Source organism: Eschrichtius robustus, chromosome 15 (genome assembly GCF_028021215.1).
Source record: "Eschrichtius robustus isolate mEscRob2 chromosome 15, mEscRob2.pri, whole genome shotgun sequence".
Taxonomy (NCBI): Eukaryota; Metazoa; Chordata; class Mammalia; order Artiodactyla; family Eschrichtiidae; genus Eschrichtius; species Eschrichtius robustus.
The window spans coordinates 55,455,537-55,479,707 of NC_090838.1; the positions used below are offsets into that span (position 1 = coordinate 55,455,537).

Here is a 24,171-nt window from a genome sequence, read left to right on the forward strand (position 1 = left end):
ATCTGAAAATGGACAGTTCAAAAATAGGCCCATTTCGCTATGAACATAAATGCAAAAATGTCTAAATATTAGCTAACCAAATCCAACATTCTTACTCCAGTGAACTAGGAAAACCCTTGAGATTCATTTCCCTCTCTTTAGAATATACCTGTCTAGCTACCTATCTAGCCATTTATCATGAAAACATAATAAGTAGGGTTTATTCTAGAAATTCAAGTATGATTTAACATCAGAAAACCTATCCAAATAACTCACCTCAAAAAGAATAAGAGAGAAAAATCATTCGAGAATGTGCATCATTATTAATAATAAAAACTTTCAGGAAAGTTAGGAATAATAAGAAATTTACTTAACTTTATGAAGGACCAAAAATGTACAGCAAAATATTATTAATTGATTAACTTTAAACACATTCCATTTAAGTGTTGGATCAAGAGAAGGTTGCCACTGCTGTTTAACATGTTATTGAAAGTCCTGGCTGACAAAATAAGATTTGTAATAAAAGGAAGGAGAAATTAAATAGAAGAATCAGAAGGAAAGAGATAAAATTGGGATTGTTTGCAGTAATATGATCAACCACATAAAACACCTTATAGAAACAATAAGCTATTAGAAATAATAAAAGAATGCAGCAAGGTGACAGAGATGCTTTTCTCCCCTTCTTCCAAAGAACTACTTTTTTTTAATGGGGCACAAGGCCAACCAGAATAAAGACAACATTTGCTAGCCTCCCTTGTAGCTAAGTGTTGTCATGTTCCAGGCAATGGGTTAAAAGCAGAACTGGTACACACATTCCTAAAGGGAGGGAATGTGCCTCATCCTCTTTCCTGCCAACTGAAATGAAGATACAATAGCTGGAGCTTCGGCAGTCATCTTAGACCGTGAGCTGAGTTTGAATATGGAAGCCACACATAGCAGAACAAGAAAGAAGGCACCTGCTATACTAACACCAGCCCTAAAATGTCTACCTCCAAACTTTTGGAACTTCTTGAATAAACATCTATCTCATTCATGCCACTGTTATTTTAGTTTGTGTATGTGTGTGCCTGGTGTTACAGATAGCCAAACCTAATCCTGATACAGCAAGATTCCCAAATTCAAAATCAATTCATGAAAACCAAAAGTATACTTACATACTAGTACTAACAAACTAGAAAATAAGATACTTCTTACAATAGCAACAGAACTCTAAAGTCTTTGGGAATTAACCTAAGAAAAAAATGCACAAAACTTTTATGGGAAAAAATGTTAATGCTATTAACAGACTTCAAAGAAGACCTAAATAGGGGTATATATAATGTTTGTGGATAGGAGTAACATTCTTAAGATATCAATGATCTCTAAATGTATTCATAAACTCAGTGCAAACCATTCAAACTTTTAATGGGATTTGAAGAATTTAAACATTCTCAAACACATATGGAAGATTGAGTTCCATTATAATCTGGTCATTTATGAAAACAAAAATCATAGAGGGGAAATTTACCCTTCCAGATAATGACATAAGTCACAGTAGCAGACATGTAGAACAGTGGGACAGAATAGAGAACTCAGAAACAACACATTTACCTATGAGAACTTGGTATGTGATAATGGTAACATCACAAATCTATGAGAAAATCATGTAGAGATAGTCAACTATTGCTGCAGTAATAATACCATGTAATGAACAACCCAGAAATACCAGTGGCTTATAGCAGCCATTGTTTTTTCTCTCTCACAGGTCTCTACTGATCTCATCTGGTCTGGTCAAGACTTGGCTGGACTCAGCCGAATTCAGCTGGGCTTTGCTCCAGGACACAGGTTAAGTTCAGGTCTTTATCACATGTCTTATTCTGGCAATGACAGGAGCTCAAGAGGTGAAGTCACATCACCCAAACACATTTAACACGTCTGCTGCCATCTCCTAATATTTCATTGACCAAATTAGTCACATGGCCAAGTCTAACAAATTGGTGGAAGGTGCTGCAAAACCACGTGGCAAAGAGCATGGGAGTATAATTCTATAGCATGAAGGATTGGGAATAATAATCCAACCTAACACACAAGTTTTGTTTCATAGATAATGTTGGAAAAATTGGTTCACCATGGAGAAAAGTAAAGCTGCATCCATATCTCATACCATTTGGAAAGGTGAAATTTCAATGAATAAAAAAACCTAAAAGTGAAAGGGAAAACTATAAAGCTAATAGAAATTAAAAACAGAAGAGTAGCTTTGGAATCTTAGGATAGGAAAAGATTTCTTCAATAAGACTCCGAAAGCATAAACTATAAAACCAAAAGAATGATGAACTTGACTATATCAAAATTAAAGTTTCTGGTTAACAAAGAACATCATAGACCAGCTAAGAGAAAGCTGATAGACTGAGAGGTGTTTCCAAACTAAGAAGACATTAATGTCTAGAATATAATAGGAATTACTGCAAATCATTGAGAAGAAAAAAACAGGAAACACAATAGAAAAATAGCCAAAGGATATGAACAGGCAAATTTACAGAAGGGAAGCTTGAGAGACTAACAAGTAGATGAAGAGATATAGTGTACAACATGGGAATATAGCAAATATTTTATAATAACTATAAATGGAATATAACCTTTAAAAATTGTGAATCACTATATTGTACACCTGTAACTTACATAATATTGTATGCCAACTATACTTCAATTTAAAAAAGTAGATGAAGAGATACACAATCCCACTTATAATCAGATAAATGCATATTAAAGCAACAACACACTTCTTTACATCCATTAAATAGACAAAAATGTGAAAGTTAGGTAACACCAAGTGTTGGCTAGGATGGGAGGAAGCATGAACCGTCATGCATTGCTTTTGGAAGTTAAGTCCCTGGTATAGCTGTTTTGAAGTTATCTGGAAACATGTAATAAAATGTAGTATGTGTTTTCCTGTGGCCCAGCAGTTCCACTCCTGGGAATACATACCTCTAAGAAACTCTTGCACAAGTCCGTAAAAGGGCACAATCGAGGACAATCATCACAGCAGCACTTGAAGTAGCAGCATATTGTCGGCAGACAGTATATATCACCTGTGCATTACGGAAGGTTAAATAAAATGTAGCAGATATCATGGAATAACATGCAACTATTGGAAGTAATGCACTAAGTGTCCATCTTGCAACATGGATAATTCTTTAAAATGTTTTATAAGTAAAAAACAGTAAGAAAGAACAAGATGGTGTAAGCCCCAGGCCTTGGGATGTCTTTCACTAGAAGATGCATCAATGTTTTTCATTTCTGCTCTTAGCTGGGCACTCTGAGGGAAGGATAAGGAAGGTGCTGTTATGACTCACTTTCAACTCAAATATTTCCTCCTAGTTTTCACATGAAGTTGTGGCAGTTTTCATGTAGGCCTTCCCCCCATGCCCCGGAGTGGACTCCTTCTGCAGGCCCCCACGGTTTCTACCACCATGCCATCCCCAATCGCCTCCCTGCTCCCCTATATGTGTTTAATATACATTTATCTGGTTCTAAGTTTCCTTGCCAGGCTGGGTGGGAGGTAAGTGATGGCTCCTGGGGAGTGGCCACAGTCAGAGATATAGAATACACCCTTGCCACTCTGCTACTCACATCTGCCTACTTCCCCATTTCCAAGTCAGGAACACCCAAACATTACTAGATTTTAAAAAGCTTTATTTCAAGACTGATCTAGAAATGTGTTTGCATATGTATTTTTTCTGTACCTCCTAGTGTGCTGTCAATGCTAGTAACAACGGTAAGGATGAAACAATAACAGTAACTGTAATATTGGCTTTGTGTCAATAAGCAGTAGACACAAAGGCCTTTTAAAGTTGACTGAGAGGGAGGAGATGGAAAAAGATAATTAGCTGTGGAGATTTAGGTTAGATATCAGAAATAGCTCTCTGAAATCAGGGTTGACAAACAAGTGAAGGAGTTACCAGGTTTGGGCATAGATAGGTAATTTTTTAAAAAAGATTTAGGAGTTTTCTAAACTAAAGACAAGGGCATGGATGCAATGGCTCTTCAAGTTTCTCCCAGCCCTGTCAGGTTACGAATCTCCCCTATGCAGGCATGTTGGAAACACAATTGATTCCCACCAAGGTACACTGAGAATAGCCCCTGCTTGGGTTACACTGCCTTAAAAGCTTGTCTCTGCCCAAAGCTTTCCTTAATGGCTCATTACGAGCATGTGAAATTCTGACACTTAGTAATGGCTACGATTTCATGGCCCTTAAAGTCCAGGAACTTGCCTGAGCCCAGGTAGGGAGCTCCACAGGGCAGCACGTGAGGCCCAGCGGCCCACACCCTTCCCGGTGGACTAAACAACAGCTGCAGGCTTCTAACCTAGCTAGAAGGGACCCAGCTAGCTTTGGGTCCCTGATTTCTGCAGAAGCCAGGATGTGATCCTGAGGAGATGACTCTTCTCGGGATTGAATATCTTAATGACTCCCATTTAGGGTCTGTATAACACTCATCACTGGCTCCCAATATTGGGACATTAATGTTAGCTCGTATGTATTACCTAAACCTAACCGTAAAAGGGCTAATGATTTATCCATCTGTAGTTTCTATAACTCCTAGGAGCTGTGTAATCCAGTCATTCCGTATTTGTGCAACCATTACTGACGGAGTTCTAGGGAGTCTTCGGAGATGAATTTGGAAAAGTAGATTGAACCCAGATTATAGAACCTGAAACGCCTGGTTAGGAGTTTCAATTTGTAGGTTAAGGCAATAGGGAGGCTTTGAAGGTGTTTGAGAACTGCATGATGAAAGAGCATTTTACATTTAAATGAGCAAATATTTATTGAGGAAAAGGACAACTACTAAGTCCCTATTAAAGGAAAGCTCTATGGTTAAGCACAAGAGAAAGAAGGTCCTTGCCTTCAACGAATTTATGGTTGCTAGGTGTTGTTCTGTTTTTTGTTTTTAATATAGGGGGGACAGTATTCTGAGATATTAACAGTGTGGTTTTCCTACATTTTCTCTACCCCAGCCTGTTCCCTCAGGGTATGGATATTGCACAGCAGAGATTTAGAGAAAAGAGTCTTCTCTTGACTTCCAGGTCTCGAAATGGCCTTTAAGTAGCCACAGCAGAGACAAGAGTTTTAAAGAAAAACCCTGGATTTTCATGAGCTGCAAGGCGACATAAACCATAGATTTGGAACTACAATTTTGGGGGCCCAAAAAAAGTGCTGTTAAAGGTTTTCCCACAGTCTCTCTCTCAACTTTCCTTGCCTTTTTTTTTTTTTTATTGTTATTTAATGTTATTCTAAGTAAGCAATAATTGAAAATATTAGTTTGAATTTTATCATTTATTTTTATATTGTGAAATATCAGTTTTAAATTCAACTATAAGAGCATTTAACTTATAAGCAGAATCACTAAAAAGATCTAATTCATATTTCGTAGCTTGTAGGTGCTTATGTATTTCGTTCTTACCAGAACAGTGGAAACGCTGCACAAACTAATTCACTTGTTTTTATTTCACTTCTTGATATGTGCTCACTCCACCAACCCTCTACCTTCAACTTACTGTTGAATAAGGAAGGACTGAAAGGAAAAGGAACTATGGGGTGCCCTAATATTTCCCTTTCCTCCTATGTCTTCATTTTCAGGATATGTGGTTGGCTAATACAGAGAGTATCAAAAGAAACAAAGGCTACGATAAGATTCCTTGGTTGTTCATGTCTTTAGAATACCATTGCCCTTTTTCTACCTTCAAAACAAGTCCTGGTTTGAATGCAAAGCATGACCTCTCAGGGCTGTCAGCGCCCCAACTTACTCAATCAAAGATGAAATACACTTACATCTTGCTGAACTCGAAATCATGTGGGACAACCGGAATTCTGTGCTCATGGGGCAGCAAGAACAGCAGACGTGCAATGCATGCATATGCCCTCTGCTATACTCCACTGTCCCATCGGATTTCACATACAAAACATAGGTTCAAAAATAAAATCAAGACTTTTGAGATAGCATAGCTGCAGAAAGCCCTTCTGAGTGTGGGCCCCTGTGTGACTGCAGAGGTGGCACATCCATGATGCTGGCCCTGTTTGCAAGAATGGTTGAAGGGCCCGGCTGCCCTGCCTCAGATGAGATAATGATGCTCTGGACTGGGGGTGGGAAAGAAAGCCTGTGGCTTTGACTACAAACGTGTCATTGAGAAAGGGGGCTCCGTGTTCTGCTCTTTTGCCCTACACACCCACCTCTTCACCAGGTCAGACCTCAGAAACCACTGGGAACTGGGAAGATAAAAGCAGGGAAGACCTGAAACTTGCGTCCAAGGCTTCCAATGAAAACTTGGGAAACAGAAAAAAATTAAGCTATCTATAATCCTACCGTCCAGAGAGAGCGACTGTTAAAATTTTGTGTGATTTGTAATATATATTTATACAAAATTTGTAAAGGTAAACATTTCTCATGCCACTGAATACACTGCTAGAAAAGTTTTAAATATAACTTCTCATTTTAAGGTGAGGATTTGGTGGTGGTTTGCACAGTGAATTCTGGAGGGAAGAGTCTGTCAACAGAGAGCCTGGTCAGAAGATAAATGCAAAAATCCCAGAGGGGATCTGGGCTGAAGGCCTGCAAAGAGGAGAGAAGGGAAGGGACTGGATGAGGCTCAAAAATAGAATGTGGAGCAAAAAAAGCAAGTCATCAAAGATTCCATCTATTTCTAGTTCAAAAGGCAAATACAACTAAATACTGGGTTATTCAGGAACACATACGTAACCATTACAACTATAAAGCAAAACAAAATTCAGAAAGGTAGTTCCCGAGAGAAGCCAGTGAGGCAGATGTGTTCAGAAATGGGCACACAGGGGCTTCTTAAGGGGCTGGTAATTGTCCATTTCTTAGGCTGGGTGGTAGACACGTGAGCGGCCAATTATTTTTTGAACAGTACCCTTTCATCTTATACAGGCACACCTCAGAGACATTGCTGGTTTGGTTCCAGACCACCACAGTAAAGCAAATATTGCAATAAAGCAAGTCACGAATTTTTTGGTTTCTCAGTGCGTGTAAAAGTTATGTTTACACTCCACTGTAGTCTATTAAGTGTGCAGTAACATAATGTCTAAAAAACAACGTACATACCTTAATTTAAAAATACTTTATTAGGCAGTTTGGGATTGACATGTACACACTGCTATATTTAAAATGGATAACCAACAAGGACCTACTGTATAGCACAGGGAACTCTGCTCAATATTATGTGACAGACTAAGTGCGAAAATAATTTGAAAAAGAATAGATACATGTATACGTGTAACTGAATCACTTTGCTGTACACCTGAAACTAACACAACATTGTTAATCAACTATACTCCAATATAAAATTAAAAGTTTAAAAAAATACTTTATTGTTAAAAAAAATGTTAAACATCTTCTGCGCCTTTAGAGAGTCATAATCTCTTTGCTGGTGGAGGGTCTCACCTCGATGCTGATGCTGCTGACTGACCAGGGTGGTGGATGCTGAAGGCTGGGGTGGATGTGGCAGTTTATTAAAATGAGACAACAATGAAGTTCGGCCCATAGATTGATTCTTCCTTTCATGAACAATTTCTCTGTAGCATGCAATTCTGTTTGATAGTATTTTACCCGGAGTAGAACTTCGTTCAAAATTGGACTCAGTCCTCTCAAACCATGCCGCTGCTTTATCAACTAAGTTTATGTAATGTTCTAAATCCTTTCTTGTCATTTCAACAATCTTCACAGCATCTTCACCAGGAGTAGATTCCACCTCAAGAAACCACTTTCTTTGCTTATCCATAAAAAGCAACTCCTCATCTGTTAAAGTTTTATCATGAGATTGCAGCAATTCACTCACCTCTTCAGGCAGCACTTCTAATTCTAGTTCTCTTGCTATTTCTACCACGTCTGCAGTTACTTCCTCCACTGAAGTCTTGAACCCTCAAAGTCATCCATGAGGGTTGGAATCAACTTCTTCCAAACTCCTGTTAATACTGATATTTTGACCTCTTCCCATGAATCACAAATGTTCTTAATGACATCTAGAATGGTCAATCCTTTCTGGAAGGTTTTCAATTGACTTTGCCCAGATCCGTTAGAGAAATCACTATCTATGGCAGGTATAGCCTTATGAAATATAGTTCTTCAATAATAAGACTTGAAAGTAGAAATTATTCCTTGATCCATGGGCTGCAGAATGGATGTTGTGTTAGCAGGCATGAAAACATTAATCTCATTGTACCTCTCCATCAGAGCTCTTGGGTGACCAGGTGCATTGTCAAGGAGCTGAAAGGAATCTTTCTTTTTTAACACTAGGTCTAAACAGTAGGCTTAAAATGTTCAGAAAACCATGTAGTAAACAGATGTGCTGTCAACCAGGCTTTGTTGTTCCATTTATAGAGCACAGCCAGAGTAGGTTTAGAATAATTCATAAGGGCTCTAGGATTTTTGGAATGGTAAATTAGCACTGGCTTTGACTTCAAGTCACCAGCTGCATTAGCCTTTAACAAGAGAGTCAGCTTGTCCTTTGAAGTTTTGAAACCAGGCATCGACTTCTCCTCTCTAACTATGAAAGTCCTAAGTGACATCTTCCAATAGAAGGCTGTTTCTTCCACATTGAAAATCTGTTGTTTAGTGTAGCCACCTTCATTAATTATCTTAGCTGGATCTTCTGGATAACTTGCTGCAGCTTCTATGTCAGCACTTGCTGCTTCACCCTGCACTTTTATGTTCTGGAAATGGCTTCTTTCCTTAAACCTCATGAACCAACCTCTAATAGCTTCAGACTTTTCTTCTGCAGCTTCCTCGCTCCTCTCACCCTTCATAGAATTGAAGAGTGTTAAGGTCTTGCTCTGGATTAGACTTTGGCTTAAGGGCATGCTGTGGCTGGTTTGCTCTTCTATCCAGACCACTAAAACTTTCTCCATATCAGCAATAAGGCTGTTTTGTTTTCTTATCATTGTGTGTTCACTTTTAATTTCCTTCAAGAACTTTTCCTTTGCATTCACAACTTGGCTTAGCTTTCAGCCTGTCTCCTCAACTTTTGACACACCTTCCTCACTAAGCTTAATCGTTTCTAGCTTTTGATTTAAAGTGAGAGACATGTGACTCTTCCTTTCACTTGAACACTTAGAGACCATTGTAAGGTTATTAACTGGTCTAATTTCAGCATTGTTGTTGAAGCAGTCAGAACACCACAACAGTTATCAATTAAGTTTGCTGTCTCATATGGGTGTGGCTTGTGGTGCCCCAAAACAATAGTAACATCAAAGATCACTGATCACAGATCACCATAACAAATATAATAACAAGGAAAAAATTCGAAATATTTCAAGAATTACCAAAATGTGACACAAAGACATGAAGTGAGTAAATGCTGTTGGGAAAATGACACCAATAGACTTGTTCGATGTAGGGTTGCCACAAACCTTCAATTTGTAAAAAACACAATACCTGTGAAGTGCAGTAAATTGAAGCGCAATAAAAATGAAGTCTATGCATGATATAGTCTAGGCCAATATATCTTAGGCCAATTCCAAAAGATAAGGTTTTCCACAACCTCACTCTTCCGTATAATGAGGCTTCACCGGACAGGTTACACAAACTGGGGCTCTTCTGCCAAAACACTCCCACCCTTTTTGTCTTCTTCACTACCCACATAAGGTAATCTTGTTCTTAAACAGCTGGCTGGAGTATATTTATTGGAAAGTGTCATTTCTGAGCTGAGACCAGCAGCAATGCAAGCATCCACCAGAATATGGATACACAGACACGTGAATATATGCAGGTCTAATCATGCATGGCCAGGGGCTGGAAAAGCTTTCTGCTCTGAAAGCATCTGCCTTGCAGGATGAGTAGCAGGTGATTATCATGCTCTTCCAGCTTCTGCAGCAGCCACCCCAAACCAAATCTAGGATGCTGAAGGGGTATAGTAGCTGCCAAGGGTCTCACAGGGTCCACTTCAGGTTATGGGAAGACAAACAGTTACATGGTGATCGGGTTGACATGCTACATGAGGTACTTTCAGCAGGTTCACAGACAAGCATTTTTTATTCTAATATTATATACATAATATATTTTATTCTAATAGTATATGCATATTACATATGTCACTGACACCTAAAAGCAATGATTATTGCTTTGAGCAAAGCTTAGCTAAAGCAGAGAGCCAAGTTAACTTGAATTAATGGTTTAAAAACTCCCTACATATAATAGTGTAACTGATGCCTAGAGATAGTACAAATCATGAAGGTGGTTCACTTTGGTGGTACCTGAAGGTGGGAAACGTTGCACAGGGACTTGGCAGTTCTTAAGAAACTGGAATATGGGCAGCCCTATCCTACGACCCCAAACACAGCTTGTGACCCAAGAGACTATCGTAAACCTCTCCTCATTCCAATAATAATTCTATTTTGATCTCCTTTTCTCTGCCAGTCTCTGGCAAAGTGCTCTACATACATTAGCTCATATGCATGTAAGCGAGCAATATTTCTGTTTGATACCCCTCCTCCGGCTCCTCTGTGTCTTCATCATCACCTTCATCACAAGGCATTGGTGCTGGGGCCTCTGAAGGAATCCACCCTGGCAAAGTCAATCCTGTACCCATTCCTGTTGTCACACTGAAGAGTAACAGCACAAACTCACCTGAACTTATATAAAAGATACCTACAACATTATTTCGCAATGTGTAAGGGTATCAAGTCAACACTTTGTACACCTTAAACTTACACAATGTTATATGTCAATTACATCTCAATAAAGCTGGAAAGGGGTAGAAAAAGAAATACCTAAAATGGAATTGAAAAGATAAACAATTTGGCTCATTTTTGGTATAATTTTGTAGTGCACACCCCTCACCGACCCCGAACCTCTGTGTTTTCACGTTTTTAACAGAGGCAGAAGCACCCTGTGCACATTACCCCACTGGAATAGTTTGAAATCTAACCACTTCATCTCTAGTATAGAAAGTCAGTGTAGGAAATATGAATTCTGATAAACAGGCCCTTGTTTTAAGTGACAGTCTGGCGCAAAACAAAATGGATGAGTTATAAATCTCTTTAAGTAATTATTTTATAGTATATACTCAATAGACCTTTAACTCTGCCATTACTCCCATTCATAACATGCCACAAGAATAGAGAAAAAATATATCAACAACTGAGCACCTTTTTTTAAAATGCTGGTAATAGAGTTCTAGCAGCCTCTGGGCAAAGCATTTCTATGATGATTCACAGATCAGGTAGGGCTAGGATAAAAGGGTGCTGAGGATAAAAGCTTAGCTTACTTTAGTTTTGTTTTGTTTTGTTTCATCAGAGTAAACTTCTCTAAAATGATAATAATCCCAAATATGGAACGTCTACAAATTAAAGAGAGATCTATCATATGTGGGTAAATTTAGAAAGGAATTTAAAGGTATTTTTAGGCTAACATTTGCTAATAGATGATGCATGCTCAAGGAACAAAATTCAAAGATACAAAAAGATAGATAATAGAAAATAAGTTTCTCTCCCATCCTAGCCTCCCAGTTACCTCCCAGGAGGCAAACATTGCTACCAGTTTCATAAATATTTCCATATAAATATACATTTGATATATATAAAAGTTAATATATGCATTACATTTATTTTTGTAATGTAACTGATAGTATTTTACACTGTTTCTGCATCTTTCTTTTTTCACTTAACAGTGTATCTTAAAGATACTTCACTATCAGTACAAAAAGAGGTTGCTTTAATCTTCTTCAAGGCTACGTAATATGGATGTATATGGATATAGTACCATAATTGTAGGACATTTATATTGTTTCTAACCTTTTGTTAGTACAAACACTGCAACTACCAATGACTTCACAAGTGTGTACTGCGTCTGTAGCATATACTCGCAAGAGTGGAATTGCTGGAACCAAGGGTATATACATTTAAAGCATTTTAAAAATTGTATTTATTTTATTTATTTTATTTTTGGCTGAGTTGGGTCTTCATTGCTGTGCGCAGGCTTTCTCTAGTTGCGGTGAGCGGGGGCTACTCTTTGTTGCGGCGCATGGGCTTCTCATTGCAGTGGCTTCTCTTGTTGCGGACCACGGGCTCTAGGCGCGCCGGCTTCAGTAGTTGTGGCTCACGGGCTCTAGAGCACAGGCTCAGTAGTTGTGGTGCATGGGCTTGGTTGCTCCGCGGCATGTGGGATCTTCCCGGACCAGGGCTTGAACAAGTGTCCCCTGCATTGGCAGGTGGATTCTTAACCACTGTGCCACCAGGGAAGCCCTCAAGGGTATATACATTTAAAAATGTGATGGCTATTGCCAAATTGTCTTTCACAGGGGGACCTACTATCAAATGGGTATTTTATAATGCACTGTAACAATTGCTACTGTGGTCATTCTTAAACTTTATTAAATGCTTCTGCAGTAATAGGGCATGATTTTTCCACAGCAAAATCATGTTTAATACAGTTGACCCTTGAACAACACAGGTTTGAATTGTGTGGGTGTGCTTATAGGAGGATTTCTTTCAATAGTACTACAGGATTGTGGTTGGTTGAATCCATGGATACAGAAACTTGGATACAGAGGAACCCCATAGGGATATGAAAGGCCCACTCTAAATTATACTCGGATTTTTGACTGCACAGAGGGTGGGAGGGTCAGTGTTCCGACCCCCTCGCTTTGTTCAAGGGCCAACTATATTGTTTTTACAGATACCCCTCACTTTATACACTAGGTGTTAGCAAGAATGGCACATTGGATATTCTGCGTTCTTAGAATTGCCTGCATGGTAACCAAACTGTGGTTTAGTTAGGCTTTTAAAGATGGGCCTCTACAGAGCTTAGAGGATTTTTAGAGCATTGAAAAGACTTTGTATGATATTATAAAGATGAATGTATGTTGTTATACAGTTGTCCAAACCCATAGAATGTACAATGCCAAGAATGAACCTTAAGGTAAGCTGTGGACTTTGGGTGACCATGATTCGTCAATGTAGACTCACCCTTGGTAAAAAAATGTACCACTCTGGTGAGTGATGTTGATAACGGGGGAGGCTATGCCCATGTAGGGGCAGAGGTTATATGGGAAATCTCCGTACATCCCTCTCAATTTTGTTGCTCTAAAAAGAAGTCTCTTAAAAAGGCATATTAAAAATGCCTATATCTACATACATATATCTTTTTTGTTAATAAATGTAAAGGGCAGTATTTCTTTGGTCTACTCTGGAGTTTAGAAAGTGAAACTGAATAGAAACCAAGATGAAAGATAGTGATCAGTCTTCTTTTTTAGTGTTGACTGCAGCACAAACAACCAAATTATGAGAAATAAATTACAGTTTAAAAAAATCCCCTGTTTTAATTACTGCAAATGTTACTATGACTAGGTAAGAATTATTTTTAATCACCTATACTTACATGGGTGGTGTACATCTAAAAGCATCCAAAAACCCCAATTAAAAAAAAAAACAAAACACAACCCTAAGACAAACTTTGCTTTTGTTTGAAATCTGCAATGTTTTCCCTCTATATGCTTCCCCTCCCAAATAAATTTTATGGTTAGAATTGCTGGTTTTTAGCAAATACAGAAAGTCAGCTAGAAACATCCTTTCTCTGAATTCAGTGGGTTTGCGTCTTACCCAGTTTGAGCAAATTCTTGGCGAATATTTTTCATGAACTCACAAGAGACGAATTTATTTGACATGTTTAGGAGACATGTAAAATAAGGTCGTGTAGGTGTTAAAGCGTCAGAAAATCGGGGAATTCCCTGTGCCAAAGAGAGCTCCCTAGATCTGCAATTAATAGTTGGAATTATAAAGGAATGTGCAAAATAGAATTCTTCCTTAACACTGCCTATTAGAAGCTTCCATTCTAGGTAGGATTTTTCCTCCCTTCCTTCACGAAGGAGGGAAGAAGAGCGAGGGCGAGCTAGGTCTGCGGTCGGAGGAGTGTCTATAAATAGAAGGTGAAGTGTTCTAATACCGAGAGGGTGCGTCATAGCGTCCCTCCCTCGAGCTGCGAGAGCCCGGGCGGCCGCGGGAGCCACGGCGCGGCACCGGACGCCCACCCGGCTTCCTGCTCCTGGCCCGGCCGGCCCGCGCCCGGCTCGCGCCCAGGATCTGGGGACCTGCGGGAAGGGAAGGGGAAGGGGTCCAGGGAGGTGTTCGGCGGCCCCCGCATCCCCCCAGCCTCAGGTGGCATCGGACCCACCCCCGGGTGTCCCAGGACCGAGGCGCCCCTGCCCGGGTGGCAGCCGCGCGCCGCCGCCGCCCTCTTCCCACCCTACTCCCTGCGGGCGAAGGGAGAACAATAACCTGGAGCGCGCCTGGGAAGCGGAGACTCCAGGGCGCACAGACAATGCGAGGGGAGTTCCGAGGGGGCGGCCCCCGCGCGCCGCGCGCTCCCGCGGGTCTCCCTGAGGGTTAGGACCGCGGCTGCTGGCCGGCCCACCCGGGCACTGTCGGAGGCCACGTGGAGGATATTTAGGTCTGTTGAAATCTAAAATCTGCAAGCGTCTGTTCAAGGCCGGGGAGAATTTCCGCTAGTCTAGATGGTACCTCATCAGGCGGTTAAAATACACACAGACAGCGTGTGATTTGGGTCCTTCTCTATTTCGGATTTGAATCTCAAAAGTCACTTGTGGAATTTCCATAGGCCTATCTTTTTGTAAACAGATCGTTTTGGGATTCCCCACCCAGTCTCTGGTCTTACTCTGCCTGTTCTTCCAGCTTGACCTGGTCTAGACCTTGAGATTTCAATCTGCCTCTCTCCCTCTCGATCTTTCTTTTTTTTCTTCTCTCCCTCCCTCCCTCTCTTCCACAATATACAGTTTTGTTCCCTTTGTACCTTTTCTTGAAAGTGTGTGTGTTTGTGTGTGTGTGCTCGCGTGTGCGTGTCCTGCAGTTCCCTCTCCCTTCTGATTGGTGCCTCTGCTGGGTTCCCCTGCCCTTTCTTACGTGTTGATTTTATTTCAATCTTTCTCATAATCTGCTCCCTTCAATTCTTTCTTTGTTTTTCTGTCACAGGTAACTACATTTGCATGATTTTTTGATTCCCATTACCTTAAGTTCTGTCCCATTAAGGAGTCAGAGTTTCCTGGAAAAAAACAAGAGGATTCCACGGCGTTTCATCTCAGGGAAATGTGTTGTAGTTCCACTTTCAGTGAGTCTTGAGTAGCTGGGATTTTTCTTATATATAGGTCAAGCCATCTTAGCTGAAGAAATCACAAACCTCTGTAATGTCTTGGGTGCTGGGCTGCTAACTTACAATAAAAAGGCATGCAGGGAAAGCAGGAAAAAATAGTATCTTTTTAATTTTCAAATTAGGTCTCTGAATATGGATTCTACACAAACACACATACACACACTTATTTTAAAGCAAAACTTTGATCATACCGTATTTGAAAGTCAGGACACTGGCATCTTTCACTCACCCATTAAGTGTCATCTCCTTGGTCATCTTTTTGCACTTTTTCCCATCTGTGGAATGGCTGACCACTTGCCTCTTTCCTCTGAGTCTGGTCTGGAGTACAAAGTACAACCCTTTATCAACCACACTAATCAGAAACAGCTCCTAGACTTGGGACCTGAAAAAAAGCCAGGCAAAAGATTGGTTAAAGTTTTAACAAAAAGCATACCTTTTGTGGCTAAAATATTTGGAGGTGAGAATGGATGTGAGTGGCTGGAGGTGAGGTTGGAGTTGGGCAATCATTACACAGATCTAGGAGGCATTTTGTTCTGCCAGGGCTGACCCTCAGGTTGGGAGGGGGCTGAACATAGAACAAATCAGATAATGTCAGAAATAAACTTGGTGCTGCCATGACAAAGGGAAAAAAAACAAAACAAAACCCAACAACATCCAAAGGAGAAAAAGAGTCCCCTGACTGATGAGAAGGGAGTAGAGGGTAACTGGCAGCTTTGTCTTTTTCAGCACCATCTGTGGAGGGCAGGGGTCTCCTCCCTCCTGCCACCACTTCCGCCTGCCTTTCTGACTTACCAAACCCACTTTCCTCCAGCCAGGGTGCAGGTTGAAAGTGGATCAAGAGCAAGCTTCTTGAACAAGCCTATTCACATAAGCCACCCTCATACCCTTCAAAAAATTGTGAGGATTTGGGAGCCCAAAGGTCAGGCCCAGCCACCAGGATTAAGACTCAAAACTAAATTGACCTTATTGAAATTTACTTTATGCTAGGCACTCTGCTATCAGCTCTAACACTGTATCTCATTTAATCGTCACAACACTTTGGGACAGATATTACCACCCTCCCTTTACACATACGAAAACCAAGGCACAGAGTAATAGCTAAGAGCTTATTTGCCCAAAGTCACAAGGCTAGTGAGCAGTAGACCAGGACTCAAACCCTAGTCTAGCTCCAAAGCCTAAACAGGTTGACAACAGCCCCAGAGATGAGCCAACTCTAGGTCAGCAGGCATCTGAGGAGTACCAGACACGCTCAGGGCTTCATGAGGGCAGCACAGGCTGGAGATGTTTGTCTAGCAATGGCTCTGGAGTCAAACTGCCTAGGTTCAAATCCTACCTACATCCTTTCCCAGCTCTATGACTTTAGACAAGTCAATTAACCCTTCTCTGCCTCAGTTTTCTTATCTGCAGAATGGGATGATGATGGTACTAGTGCTTCTCTCATAGGGCTGTTACGAGGCTTAAATGAGAGAATGGATCAAAAGCACAGTCCGTGGCATACTGTAAGTCCTCTCGCTGGTGTAAGCTGTTATTGTGATAACTGTTCAACTTCAACTTGACATAGGATGAGCCCCCTGAGACTGACGGAGGCGGAAGGCGACAGGGGGATTCCCGCTTCAGGTGTACATTCCCCAGCTAAGAAAATAAAGCAAAACCAGACAACAGAAAGACTTGTGAAGTTAGAACTTTAGCAAAAGACTGGAAAGAAGCTTAAGCATAATATAAGACCCTTAATTCCACCCCCCTTCACCCCCAGCCCACACCCTTCCTGCTGAAAGAGCAAATGAAGCTTCCACAGAACGAGCAGCAGTGTGGGGGAATGAGGCAAGAGTTTGACTGGCTGCCAGATGAGCCAAGTTTAAGTACAAGTTGTAACTTTGAGTAAGTCACTTAATTTCTCTGAGCCTAAATTTCCACATCTGTAAAATGAGTCAGAGTGGATTTTTTTTTTGGGGGGGGAGGGAGGTCTGCCCATCATCTCCCTCTCTTCTTCTGGGAACTGTTTCTCTACCACACCCCAAGTATTGGACCTCCATTTTCTAATAGGACTCCACCTCCCTGGCCATAGTTGATTAGTTCAGGAGTCAGCACCTGACCAAACCTGGACCAATCAGAAAGCTTGCTTGAGATTTTTGTTTTTGTTGTTGAACTGGAACTGGGAAAATAGTCAACATCTCTGCGTAAAGTGTGTAGAATGGGGCTCAGGACCACTTGACAGTCCTGGTTCTGCCACGTGAAGTTTAAGAGCTAACATGCAGTGAAGAGCAGAGGTAAGAGATCATTCTGGTGGCATTTGGATCAGGTGTCTTTGAGACCCATGTATACTGCCTGGCCTGCAGTTAAATGAGACACTAAGGTTGATTCCAATCAAATTTCCTTTTTGCATAAGCTGGTTCAAGTTTGTTTTCTGTCAGTTGCAAACCCCATACCCCTGACTGATACAGACTAGTTTATTTCTAAGATCCCTTTAGCTCTAAATGTCTATGCTTTTATACAAAAAAAATAAATGAATGGTGTTCAAATTGGGCTATGTCTCATAACCTTGTTTAGGTGTATGGAATAATCAAAGATTAAAAAAAAAGAAGAAACTTCATTTAACTCACAAGTGTAGAATAGGTTCAAGACTCTTTATAGCCTTTTATTATACCTAAATGAAAGAAACAAATAGGTCAAAAGCTGGTGTTTTGGTGAACTGTGAGGAAATCAGCCATTAAATTATAAAACTTGGTTTCAAAACTGTTGATGTGGTGACTTGGTTTTGAAATTGAATCCACTGTTTTCCCATGCCCAGTAGAACACGAGAGGGAAATTAGTAACTTTGGCGTGACGAAGACCAAGAATTTAGAAAGACTCCATGACAGTGTCGCTACTCTGAATTCCTTAGTTTCCCTATACTACCTAGTTAGCAATGAGTGAGTGAAGTCTTTTCTTTCTTTTGGTTTAAACAGCTATAGCTATCTAATTCTCCACTTCTGATTTCTACTCTAATCCATCCTTCTATCTGTGTATTATTAAAAATAACTTATATTTAGCTTTCAACAAAATTTTTTTGGTTTCTTAGCATTTATGAATTTCAATATATAAAACTTCGCAATTTTTCCCATGGTAAAATAACTCAGGAATATCTGGTAACAATAACTCTTTCTATTTACTTTTAATGACCTCTCCTCAATATTAAATTTGAAAGGCAGGCATATGTGTCTATATTTATATCTGTAACTGTGTTTTATTCTTCTCATTCTACTAGAGTTAATTCTTGATAACTAATGGTATGAGCGATGGTGCTTTCAGAAATAGTATTAATTGAAATCCAACCCTACAGAAAATTATGAGATCTCATTTTATGCTATTACTGTCATTTTAATCTCCCCAGAAAAAAATCTTAAACCAGCGCTTACATGTATAAAAGTAAAACTGTTTTGGGTTTCACAGACTCTTTTAGGTCACCCTTTTTTAGTTGAAGACCTTGTAAGATGTAAAATCATAGGTAAGTGAGAAGAAGTAAGAAGAGGTAGGGGAAGCTGGAGCTTGTTTAAGCCACTACTGAGATATTAATACACTTGAATAACAAAACATTGGTGATGTGGGATAGACCTGGAATATCAGTGGTGCCTAATGACTGGCTCTGACTCTCAAGATCATCATCTGGAGCCCAGCAGGAACCCAACTATCAAGATCACCCCTACTGAGGGACTTCCCTGGTGGTCCAGCAGTTAAAACTCCGCACTCCCAATGCAGGGGGCCTGGGGTTCGATCCCTGGTCAGGGAAATAGATCCTGCATGCCGCAACTAAATATCCCGCACGCCACAAGGAGAGTCCTGCGTGCCACAACTAAGAGCCGGTGCAGCCAAATAAATAAATAAAGATTAAGATCACCCCTAGTGAAAGGTCAGAGCCACGAATATAAAAACTTCTGTTTTATTGCCACTTAATAACCCTTGTGCAATCCTTCCTCTCAGGGTACTCCTAACTGGAGTCAGCTGACCTCAGCCATGCGGTGGGCCGTCTAACCCATACGCACCACAACCCTGTCATCATCTTCTGTGTCCTTTGTTCTGTCCAGTGTTAGACTCCTGCTCAAACACCTCTTTGCTCTGCCCTCATCTCCACCACATCTTGACCACAGAATATCCTGCCTCAGTCGACTATTTCTTTCCTTATGTCTTGGTACCACCTCATTAAAATTGAAGGCCATCAAGGGTCGATTTCCTAGGAGACAGTGGGTGGGTGGAGTCTGCAGGGAGCTCTCCTGGACACTTGGCTGATCTTGGCTTTTAATCTCCTTTCACTCTGATTATTGTGTGTGGCAGATCCGTCGTGCCTGTTCTTTGTACAGTTCCTGCTTTGACCGGGGCCAATTTGGCTTACTCTTAGTTCCCTTTATCCACCCTTTGCTACTGACACAGTTGGAAAGAAATACCCGGCTCTACCTAACAGTTAGAAATACACTCAATAGGGGATGTGCAACCACTGCCCACACGTACAGAGAGTTACACGCCCTCACTTTATAGGTACATATTTAATAGAGGAACCCATATGTGTCAACAGTGGCTCTCTTGCATTTGAGTCAAGCCAAGCATCAGAAGACTGGTAGTCAATAGACCGGCACCATGATGTGCAAGTGGTGAGCTGCAAACCCTGCACAGGTGGGCGAGTTCAGAATCACGAACAGAATGTATTTTTGCTACAATGTAACATACAATCACCACAACAGTGTCAGTCAATGAGTATTGCAACTTGGTGTGGACACAACTTGTGTCTGCACCACTTGCTGGAAATACCTTAAATACTAAAGAAGTTACATCTAATGCTGGAATATGGATAGATGTATGTAGATGTATGGTCAGGGAAGTAAAGTGCTGATAACCACCATGGGAAAAGTAGATAATTTTGTAATTACTGTGAGACATTGTTTTGTTATCACTGTTCACTTCTTTAGCCTTGTTTTGAATCTTTTAATTTCTTCAAGTGCACAACCAAATATTCAGGAATTGAAAATACGTCATGAGCGCAAAAACGACACTGAATTATTAGAACACCCGTGATGAAGAGGAGCGGGGAAAGTGGAAGGGGTTAGGCAGACATTAGTGCAGATCGGTTTTCTGCAATGAGGATGGACATGCACACGAGTTCCCAGACCCAGCAGGGAAGCCTCCTAGCCTATGATGAGAATGAGGACTCTGCCTGAGAAATTACTTAATCATTCATTCATTTTAAGTTCCATCAATAAATGTTTACTGGGCACCTGTGATATGCCATGTATTGTGTCCTGGGAGGTGGCGATATGACAGCAGGCACACTGTCTCTGCTCTCACTGAGTTGTTATTCTAGTTGGGGAGAAGGACAAAAGCCAAGTAAATAGAAAATACTGACAAGTGCAGATGTGTTATGAAGAAAGCTCACAAGGGGATGAAATAGAGCATGGTGTGTTTGGGGGAAGAGACGCTTTTTAGAGAGAGTGATCTGGGAAGGCCTGAGGACAATAAGAACTTCTAATTTTTATTTCCCTTTTCAGCTCTTAGCAGCCAGCAAACAGCCTCCTTAGTTACCAGGGAGACTTCAGGGAGAGAAGCTCTGCCTGTTGCCCTGTATGAAGTAACTGCTTCGTAGATTTCAAATGAATGAAGGATGGTATGGAATCACCACTGATTCAGTGGTATAGAAAAACTTAATGAGGAGCGCTCAAAGTATCTCAGAGATAAAAGAGGGAAAGTCAGTTACTTGAGATAACGAAGAGTGGGCAGTGTCAAAGAGATAAAGGAGGGGCTTTCAATGAGTACCACAAAGTGGAACATGTAGGGAATAAAGGGGATAAAAATTCAGCAGGTATTTACTGAGCATCTCCTACGTGCCAGGCACTGTGGGAGAGCAGACATCAGTGATGAAGACTGAACCAGCCACCCAGCCTGCTGACAGGGGTCAGACCTGAGTACCAGAGAAGGCAGCTGGACACCTGGAGCCCAGAGTGGGCACCCTGCAGAGCCCAGTATTTGCCCAACTGAAAAACCCAGCACTAATTTAATAGCTAATATGGGACAGAGATGAAGAGCGGATTTTTGCTTTTAAAAGACTTACTTCAGGACTTCCCTGGTGGCGCGGTGGTTAAGAATCCACCTGCCAATGCAGGGGACACTTGTTCAAGCCCTGGTCCGGGAAGATCCCACATGCCGCGGAGCAACTAAGCCCGTGCGCCACAACTACTGAGCCTGCGCTCTAGAGCTTGCGAGCCACAACTACTGAAGCCTGTGCACCTAGAGCCCGTGCTCTGCAACAAGAGAAGCCACTGCAATGAGAAGCCCACGCATCGCAACGAAGAGTAGCCCCTGCTCTCTGCAACTAGAGAAAGCCCGTGTGCAGCAACGAAGACCCAAGGCAGCCAAAAATAAACAATAAAAAATATATATATAATTAATTAATTTTTAAAAAGACTCTTGTAAAATAAATAAACAAATAAATAAAAATAAAAGACTTACTTCACTTTCCCTCCCCCATCCTCATCCCCCATAGTCCAGATTTTGTGATGGATCAGACTCTTGGCAGAGAAGAAAAAAAAAAAAAAATCCATTCAATGCTCAACCTCTGGGCCCTTAGATTTTATTTTTCCTTCAATACCAACAAGTTTCTTGCCCCTGTAGGGCTACAGTCTAGCAGGGGAGATCAACAGGTATCAAGACATCACATGGAGAAATAAAGGCAAGTTTATTCTGATCTAATATGAACAGTGGCTATCTCAGAGAGCTGGGGTTTGGGTGATTTTTATTGTCTCCCTTGTCCTTTTATGTAATGTTCAAAATTGTTGCAATGAACACATATTATTTATATTATCATGAAAAAAGTTACATTTAATATTTTTTTAAAAGGAAAAACATACAAATAAATGCTATATTATAACTGTGGGGAGAATCAGAAAAAAGAAGTTCATGGTGCTTGGGAAGGAATCACAGGGAAGGGACCTGCTCAGATGAGTCTGAGAAGGCTTCCTGGAAGAGAAGCTCCTGTGCAAATAAGAACTTGGAAACAGGAGAAAATTAAATGGTAAAACCACATACAACAGATGCAGGCAAAGATATGCTTAAAGCAGGGGTTCTGAATCTGGAGGGCTGAGGGTAAAAGTCAGGGGCTCAATGAACACGAATGGGAAAAATTTAACATATCTCTTTTCCCTAACGTATAATTGAAATGTAGCATTCCATTCCATTTTGAATGCAAACAACAAATACAGTAATATCAGCAGTACCTATGACTTTGTCAGCAGTAAAAATCTCAGATATTTTCAAATCATATAAAAGCTGTTGCTTATGTCTTGGAGTACCTTAAACACTTATTATCTTTTCAAAATTACTGTAGCTATTAAACTCACCATTAGATCATGTTAATTAATATTTTACTGAAGAAGTGTACATTACTATATCACAATTTATATGTTGCTATGTGTATTTTGTTTCTTTCATAATCCCATTCATTTTATTTTATGCATTTAAAAACATTATTCCAAAAAGGGATCCAGGAAAGGGGTCCTGTAGGCTTTACTAGATAGTCAAGGAGGTCCATGGCACAAAAATGGTTAAACATCTTTGCCTGGAAGAGAAGGAATGGCCCCCGGTCTGATTATATTTTGTATAGAAAGTCACAATCAGTGTGAGAATTGATGAACCAATAAGAAGCTTAGAAATGAGAAAAATAACATCTCTTTTCCAGCTCACAAAGCCAAAGAGTTGATTTGAGGACACAGGCCACCAGGACTGATACCAGCCTTTAAGAGTATCCAGGTAATTCCTCTTGCTCAGCCTTCCTGTTTGCCAAGCAACCTGCTGGTTTTCATGTGGTTTCCTAAGCAAGTTTGCACGTAGGGAGAGAAATCCAATCAGCAAACGTGAGACTACGGTCAGCTTGTGAGGGATTCAGAGTTCTTATTTATTTCTTTCTTCTTTTTTTTTTTTTAGCCATGCCTCGCGACTTGCAGGACCTTAGTCCCCCGACCAGGGATTGAACCTGGACTCCCGAAGTGAGAGCGCCGAGTCCTAACCACTGGACCACCAGGAAATTCCCCAGATTTCTTGTTTCAAATTCAAGTTGAACAACACCAAATGGTGGTGAGGGTGTGGAGCAACAGGAACTCTCATTCATTTCTGGTGAGAATGCAAAATAGTATGGCTGTTTTGGAACACAGTTTGGCAGCTTCTTATGAAGCTAAGACTATTCTTACCATATGATCCAGCAATGTTGATATTTGCCCAAATGAACTGAAAACTTATGTCCACACAAAAACTTGCACAGGAATGTTTACAGCAACTTTATTCATAACTGCCTAAACTTGGAAGCAACCAAGATATCCTTTAGTAGGTGAATGGATTAAAAAAAAAACTGTGTTACATCCAGATAAGGAATATTATCTGGTGCTAAAAAGATATGAGCATTCAAGCCATGGAAAGACATGGAGGAACCTTAAAAGCATATTACTAAATGAAAGAAGCCAACCTGAAAAAGCTACACAGTGTGTGATTTCAACTCTATCACATTCTAGTAAAAGCAAAACTATGGAGACAATAAAAACATCAGTGGTTGCCAGGGATTGTGGGAGGGAGGGATGAATAGGTGCAACACAGAGGACTTTTAGGGCAGTGAAACTACTCCGTATGATACTATACTATATGATATTATATGATACTCTGTACGATACATGTCATGACATATTTGTCAAAACCTATAGAATGTACAACACCAAGAGTGAACCCTAAGGTAAACTATGGACTACTTTGAGTGATTATGATGTGTCAGTCAATATGGGTTCATAGATTGTGACAAATGTTATCACTCTGGTGCAGGATTTTGATATAAGGGAGGCAGCATGTATATGGACACAGAGGATATATGGGGACACTCTGTACCTTCTACTCAGTTGTGCTGCGAATGGACACAGAGGATATATGAGGACACTCTGTACCTTCTACTCAGTTGTGCTGCTCTAAAAATCATCTGTTTTTTAAAAATTCAAATTGAAATGTTTACATCAGTCATTGTGAGTTGGGCTAATGTGAGTCTGC

At 40.6% G+C, this 24,171-nt stretch overlaps 1 long non-coding RNA gene and 1 pseudogene across 1 annotated transcript; both read right to left on the minus strand.

Annotated features, from left to right (window-relative positions):
- Positions 1–7,355: 7,355 nt before the first annotated feature.
- LOC137777368 (tigger transposable element-derived protein 1-like) lies at positions 7,356–9,089 on the minus strand (annotated as a pseudogene).
- A 2,814-nt stretch (positions 9,090–11,903) lies between these two features.
- LOC137778163 (uncharacterized) lies at positions 11,904–15,399 on the minus strand. Its single transcript, XR_011076757.1, has 3 exons — positions 15,321–15,399; positions 14,988–15,187; positions 11,904–12,163 (listed from the first exon to the last, which is right to left on the minus strand). It is a non-coding gene; the product is annotated as an uncharacterized lncRNA (long non-coding RNA).
- Between the last annotated feature and the right edge of the window lie 8,772 nt (positions 15,400–24,171).